This window comes from Rhyacophila brunnea, unplaced genomic scaffold, assembly GCF_057557595.1.
Source record: "Rhyacophila brunnea isolate RB1 unplaced genomic scaffold, BYU_Rbru_1.0 scaffold_18, whole genome shotgun sequence".
Classification (NCBI taxonomy): domain Eukaryota; kingdom Metazoa; phylum Arthropoda; class Insecta; order Trichoptera; family Rhyacophilidae; genus Rhyacophila; species Rhyacophila brunnea.
The window spans coordinates 31,050,796-31,058,253 of NW_028232837.1; positions in this window are offsets into that span (position 1 = coordinate 31,050,796).

Here is a 7,458-nt window from a genome sequence, read left to right on the forward strand (position 1 = left end):
AAGGGCAGTATGATGTTCTACAGTAGTATTCCCCATATTATCCCCAAATGATATTCTGTAGAATCCCTGGGTTTGGCGAAATAAAATGAATGGTATTCTGTGTATTTTTTGTAATTTTCAAATAAATCCACTTGAATTATTGAGTTGTTGGCTTATTATGAACCATTGATCGCGACCCCCTTTCATGGTAACAAAGTAACATGCGACCCTTCTACGTATTGGATAAATAGCCATTTATATTAGTCAGGAAACACACTACAGATAACTATAAAATAAAATTCCAAATGTGAATTATCATCAAATTTAGATAATTTATTATATCACATAAAATTGCATCACATACATACAAATATTATAAAATCTTGGGTCAAGTTGGCGCTAAGGTACAGATTTGGATTTCGCGTTATACACATTTTTATTTATCTAAAAAATCAAAAAAATGAATTATTCAAAATCATTTGAATTTGTGCTGCACAAGAGAAAAACCAATAATCATAGGGTGAAAAACATAACCATAAAATAAAAATTAATAATAAGATGGTATCATTTCACAAATTCAAATTGTATGGTTATTTTATTAATATGTACCTTTTAGGTGGAGAATTTATATTAATAAGTTATAAAATAGTTGGGGTGCATCGAAAAGATTAACAGTAGGCATAATAACAGAATGATTTAAAAAACGCCAAATATAAAATTTAATACAGTTCTAAAATCTAAAAAGTTTTTATGAATAAACACGGCATAAAATGAGAATCTCGTAAAATGAGTAATTTTTCAATTATTAGTAAACAAAAAAAGGTAGCCATTGTTTAGTGGAAAAAAAATAAGCCCAAGCAGTACAGTGGTCATAATGCTATGTATTGTTTTTACATGCACTTCACAAGATAATTTTATTCATACAAAATATTATTTAGTAGTATGGGTGCCACTGGCACTGGAGACATATTTATAATTGCCGAAAAACTAATTAGAATTATTACAGTTCACACCTTCATCTGTCTTCTCCAATAGTATGTACATATCCCTGGTGTGGACGAATTATTTTTTTGCATGTACTTAATAATTAAGGTACACCACACCGTACACCACACATGTAAATCATTCATTTAGGTACAATACCTATCGTCTTAATCATTTCTAAATACTTTTATTCATGATTTTATCAAGATACCGACTAAACAGATATTTTTCTTATCGATAGTCAAATTTCATTTTTCAAAGCAACAAACTCATTCCAAAATAATATATCAACTTGATTTTTTTTGTAATTGTCAAAATACAATATAATGTTAGTACACAAAATTTAATTTAATTTATTTTTCTAATATTATTATCTTGTAATTTACATTCAAATATAAAATGGTCTTAAAAACTCTCATCATAACAATACAACAGCTGTAAACATTAGTTGAACTAAGCTAGCTCTCAGTTCTGTGTGTTCTGAATTCAAGATAATTTGGCAACGTTGCATGAACGAACAAGTGTGTTGATCAAAATGATCAATGTAGAGACATTAAAAATAGATGATATTTTTATGGGTATAAACATAATATTTATAGTTAAGTGATAGCTGACCATGTTTTAAATATAACGAAAAAGACAGCAAGTTGCTACCTCATCCATGTCATTATATATGACATGTGAAATAGTGATCGACGAAGGTCGTCTATTCACACATGAGCCGCTAAATGTGGTCGGATATAAATATATATATATATATATATATATAATATATATCTAGATAGTGTACCGACTTTATATTTGTATAATATTTTCAGATAGGTAAATTATGTGTATAAATATTACTTTCTAATGTAAGAAAAATAATATATGCGCAGAATTTTCAGACGCCAAGACTAGGAAAATAATTTTTGTTTTCATTAAAAAAAACCCTATTACAACATCAATAACAGCAGAAAAGACTAATAAGATATTCAAAAGTCAATCATCATACACCAAGAATTTGAAGTCAGTTTTGATTTATGAGTTTATGAATATCAGGCCATACAATGCAAGAAATACAACACCCACAGAGTGCCCTCAACCATTACCAATATGTCATGCATATTATTATAGAAAATATTGAAAAGTACATATTATTTAAGTGTATTCCATATTATCTTCCCACTCTAGAATTATATTTTCCTACAGTAATCCACTTCCCCTAATTTACACGACTACCGTCGGCGGCTATCGAGGGTAGTTTATCATTTATGTTTGTATTGAAGTATTATAATTGCTACAATAAGTGAGCCGTCTAACTAAATAGTCAAAACTGTCTATCTCGCTCTAAAAATTAGCACAGCCAAGAAAGGTGCTGTTCAAACACATCACTTATTGTATCAATTACAACTAACTTAATATTGTAAAAATTATAATAGGCATCTCAATACGAAAATATGAAAAACTACCCTCGATAGCCGCCGATCGTGTCCGGAAACTTGTACGTATGCAGTTTGCCGTATCACACTTCATCGTGAAATGTTGTACCGGAAAGATATTGTCGTATATTGAAGACCGTCCAACCTCTTTGGGTCGTATAGCACTGAGATAAAATTCATGTCTAAATAATTAAACAGGGTTATTGTCGGTTTACACTTTACAGGAAGCCAGCAGCAAACAAATTTTGAAAATAGCCGATAAACTGGTTTAGTTAGTTTAGGTTAGATTAGGTTTTCATTCTTGAATTCATGAATTTTGTCAAAATCAGATATGAAAATTGAATTAATGTTCATATTGAATCTAATAAAATTGGAGACCGCATGGTATACGGTCATCTCTTTCCGATAAGAAAGCTCACGGCGAACTGTGCCACGGTGAAATGTTTTACGTACAATTTACATGTAATTGCCGCCGATAGCAGTCTTGTGATATAATAGATGCGCACAAGTAGGTAACAATATATAGCAGTAAATCATTACTATACGTTAGCGAGCAAATTTTAACAGAAAAAATAACAATACATAGTTGACGGCGATATGAATCAATGGCGATAAAATTCTAAAGCCGGGTACTCATTTGCGAGTCGTAACAGTAACCGTTCCAGATACTGTAAACAACTGTAGATTTGAATTAATTATTTATTAGGCTTGCGAAATAATTATTACAGTTATGGCTCAGTAATGAGTACCCAGCTTTACATTATAATGTTCTTTCTGCAATCTTTATTGATACGATACCATACCGTTCCCAAACTTTTTCTGCAATAGAACACTTCGCAAACCCGGGAAATTTTAACGGAACACTTAGCTTATTTTTTCGGTTGGGTAATTCCTACTAGTAAAAATTAAAAAAAAATGTTTTTATTACACATTATTTATTTAGTAATTATTTTTTAAATATAAACATAAAAATATGAATAAATAAAGTACTTAATGACTTTGATGATTTTGAGTCCTTGAATTGCATTTATCTTCTTGATATCAGACGCAATATTGGTAAATTGCATTCTAATATCTGGTGTGGCGTCGAGCCTATTCCTACACTTTGACTTCGCTGCAGCATAAAAAGAAAATCCCGCTTCGCATAATAAGTTGTAGAAAAAGAAAGTAAAACAATAATAGATTGTTTTGAAAAATTGGGGTACTCTTCTGATAAACTCGCCAAGAAATCATTTAAAGGCTGATATATGAATATGAATACAGCTGGCGCAGGATAGGAAATTGTACTATAATTATTTAGCCATCCTTCGACTGAAGACAGTAATTAGAGGACAATAAATTAATTCCAATTTGTATATGATTTTAATAAAATGTATCTTCCTTATTCAATACTATCTCATATGCCTCATATATCTCATAATATTAAAGCCATACGTAGTTTCTATAAGTGTACACATTGGACATACGAAGCACCTAGTTCCAAAACTCCCTAAATCGATTTTACCTAGTTTTGAGAGAAAACTGAGAAAAACTCATATCGATTAAATTTATTTGATTCATACGTTCTTAAGAGTATTTTGTTTAATATCTTTTACTCACTTTTAGCATGTTTCACCAAGAGAATAAATTAAAAATCAAATGATTTTTATTTTAGGGGACTTTCAAACTTACCTATCATTTTAGAGTGTTCTGAAACTCACATATTATAGTAATGCATGAAGAAATCGCCAAAGGCGTCTCGTTGTTATTTTTATTGGAGAAAAAAAAATGTGGTTGTTATTATTATGTTTACAACATAAAATTTATTGAATATACATCATTTAAAAAACACCTCGGATACGTAAAAAATACATCCGACAGAACTCGAATCTGTAACCACTGGATTCGCGCCAGCGCGATTAACTTATTTATCTATTTCATGGGTATTAAAAAGCACACCTGACCATTTTAGCGGATTTTGAAATTTACCCTAATTTTTGATCATACATATTGGCGTTTTTTGGCGTTTTTTAAAGCTCAATCTTTAGCCATCATATAGCTAACAAAAATATCTATCTAAATACATATTATCTAACTCAAAATTTCCACAACCGTTTCAGAGGGATTTGAAGCTAGGTGCTTACAAAATACCCTGTCCTATATAATAACAGGCTGTTCAAATGTTATCGCAGAATGTTTCAGTTTGACAGCGTTTGTGATTTCAACTGCGATACTTATCACTAAATCAGTTGTTGCAAACCGAGACTCATGAACTATAGTAGCTCGCGTACGATTTGTCTCAGTTAGCCATATTTGTATGATGATCTTCAGACACTTTTAGTAAGACACCGAATAATTTACATAGTCTTTTTACAAACATACACAATATAATTCTCTACGCCAAAGAATTCGCCTGTGGCGCATTTTTCTTCGGCTTTGATTAACATGCTAATAATATTATACAATAAAATCTTATTTTTAATTTCTAATGTATTAATCTGTGCTGCGGTGTAGTGTATTAACAATATTTTTCCTTTTAAAACATATGAAGCGCCTAGTTTCAAAAGCCCCTAAAATGGTTTTTGAAAAATTTTAAGTTAGATTTGTATTTACATGGATATTTTTGTTACCAATATGATGGTCAAAGATTGAACTTTAAAAAACGCCAAAAAACGCCAATATGTATGATCGAAAATTAGTAAATTTCAAAACGTGCTAAAATGGTTGGGTGTGCTTTTCAAATACCCATAAAATGGAAAGCCAAAATACTCCTTAGAATGTAACGAATTAAAAAATAAATACATATTGTTCACAGATTTAATAGATATGATTTTATCTTATTTTTTTTAAAAACTACCTAAAATAGTTTTTCTCATTTTTCTCAGAACTACCTAAAATCGTTTTAGGGGCTTTTGAAACTAGGCGCTTCATATCACCAAAAAGCATTTCGATTTAGTTAGTTTAGTTAGTGGCAGATTTGCAATTTGAAGTGAGTTGCCTTGATGCTCTACTAAACTTGATTCTTGAGTGTTAAATAATATGTTATTACACATGGGTACCTACGCCTGTATCATAATATGCATTAAAGTTTGCTACGTAAACGAAACCCAAATTAAATATACTCGTAGGTTGTATTTGAGAACGTTGAGACATCTATATATTTGTTGGGTGTTATGACCTGGCGTCAAAGCATTGGTTCATAGCAAATGGCTTAATTTCTACCATTACTACTTTACACCATTACAGTTAAATTCAAAGTTATTTGCCGACTGATAAAATGGCGTTCGATTAATATCACACTTAAGTTATCACATATAAAATGATAAGTATTATGTTATATTAATAGACAGCATCAAAAACCTTAAATGTTTCGTTCTCAAAACCATAATTTAGCACATTTATCTCTATTCAAAATAACTATAACCGACACCATAACTGGTTTTAAAATGGACTATTCTACAGCTGTGGATACTTAAACTTTAAATTAGTGTCAATTAGGCTCAAAAACATTCTCTAGTGATTGACGTGTCTATTTTCCGGCAGGTCTCTAGCAGAAACAAATGAATAATAAATTTCGTATTCCATCGATATAATTTGTTTTCGCCATTAAGTAGTGATGTAATGAATAATTATGACATTATACTAGGGCAGTGGTGGCGAACCTATTGCATGCGAGCCACCAGTAGCACGCGAGATGATTTTGCATGGCACGCGTTTGAAGAGAAAAAAATACCTATAATAATAAACGACAGATCGCATCGTATACAATATAGCAGGCAAATACTTTTCAATATTAAGCTTTATGTTTAATTTAAATATATAATTGCATAGGTCGATCCTTAGACATTATGCGTAACATATAATATTACCGCATTAACCTCAACAGGAGGAGGGGAAAGCCACGCGGCGAACCTCTAATTTTGATTGATTTATAATATTGCTTGAGGCTGATTGGAGCAATTCTGGTGTTGATTTGTGCGTAAATAACCAAACTAATTAATAAATTAACAAACAATTTCATTTCTCGATAGAATTAATGCACCAAATACAGCGCTCGAAATGGAAAAATTTACGAACCGGAGCGCTCGGCAGTTTTCTGAAGATATGTACATTTACACAAGTTATCAAAGTTTATGTAGTTTTTTTTATCATTACAATGTTCAGTAAACATTATAAAATAAAGCGAGATGTAATAGTGACAACAGCTAGAAGCAGGACAGGGCATTACAGTCTCAACGAATCATTGTACAAAATTAAAGTGGTAGATAGCCATCAGTGTCAGTGTGGGCATCCCACTCAAGATCTTAACCACATTGTCTGGCAATTAGATACCTATGACCAGGAGAGAGAGGTGTTAATAAATAAATTGGGAAAATGCAGGTAATACTCTCCTTTCACGATTAATTTGTTCCCGGCAAAACCAAATATTTCAGTTATGAAAATTTCACATGAATTTCTCCAAAAATGTAACGTAAATGTCTAGTGTATAGTGTAACAAAAATGTAATTTTGTATTAAAAATAATGGAACTATTTATGTCTGTAGTAAAAAAAACGTGTATATATACTTTTGTAAACAATTGTATAGCAGAATAGCCTTCCACTCAGAGAAGAGCTCAATTGCTTCCAAATAAAGAAAAAAAAGTGAGTTAGATTTTCTATTATATGGCCTATCCAGCTCAGACGGTCAAATTATTTATTCCACAAGACGGTGCGATAATTTTACCGATTTCACGAACTGGAACGGAGCTCCGGTGCGTTCCGGTCTATTTCGAGCCCTGACCAAATAAGGAACAAAAACAGACAGTTTCAAAATTGGTGGACCGAAATGTTTGGCGTAATTGAAAAAAGTGATAAAGCCATATGTGTGCTATGGTCTGTGAGTGGTATCAAGAACATCATCATTTTTTTTAATATAACTATTATTCCTATTTTTTACCATAACGTGCTCGGCACGTTAGACAGTTGAAAAATAATATTTGGGAAATGTTGGCACGCGTATGTAAAAAGGTTCGCCAACCTTGTACTAGGGCTTCCAATATACCGGAGAAATAATACAAACAAGATAGCGGTTTCTTTTAACTAACCGGTTATCGG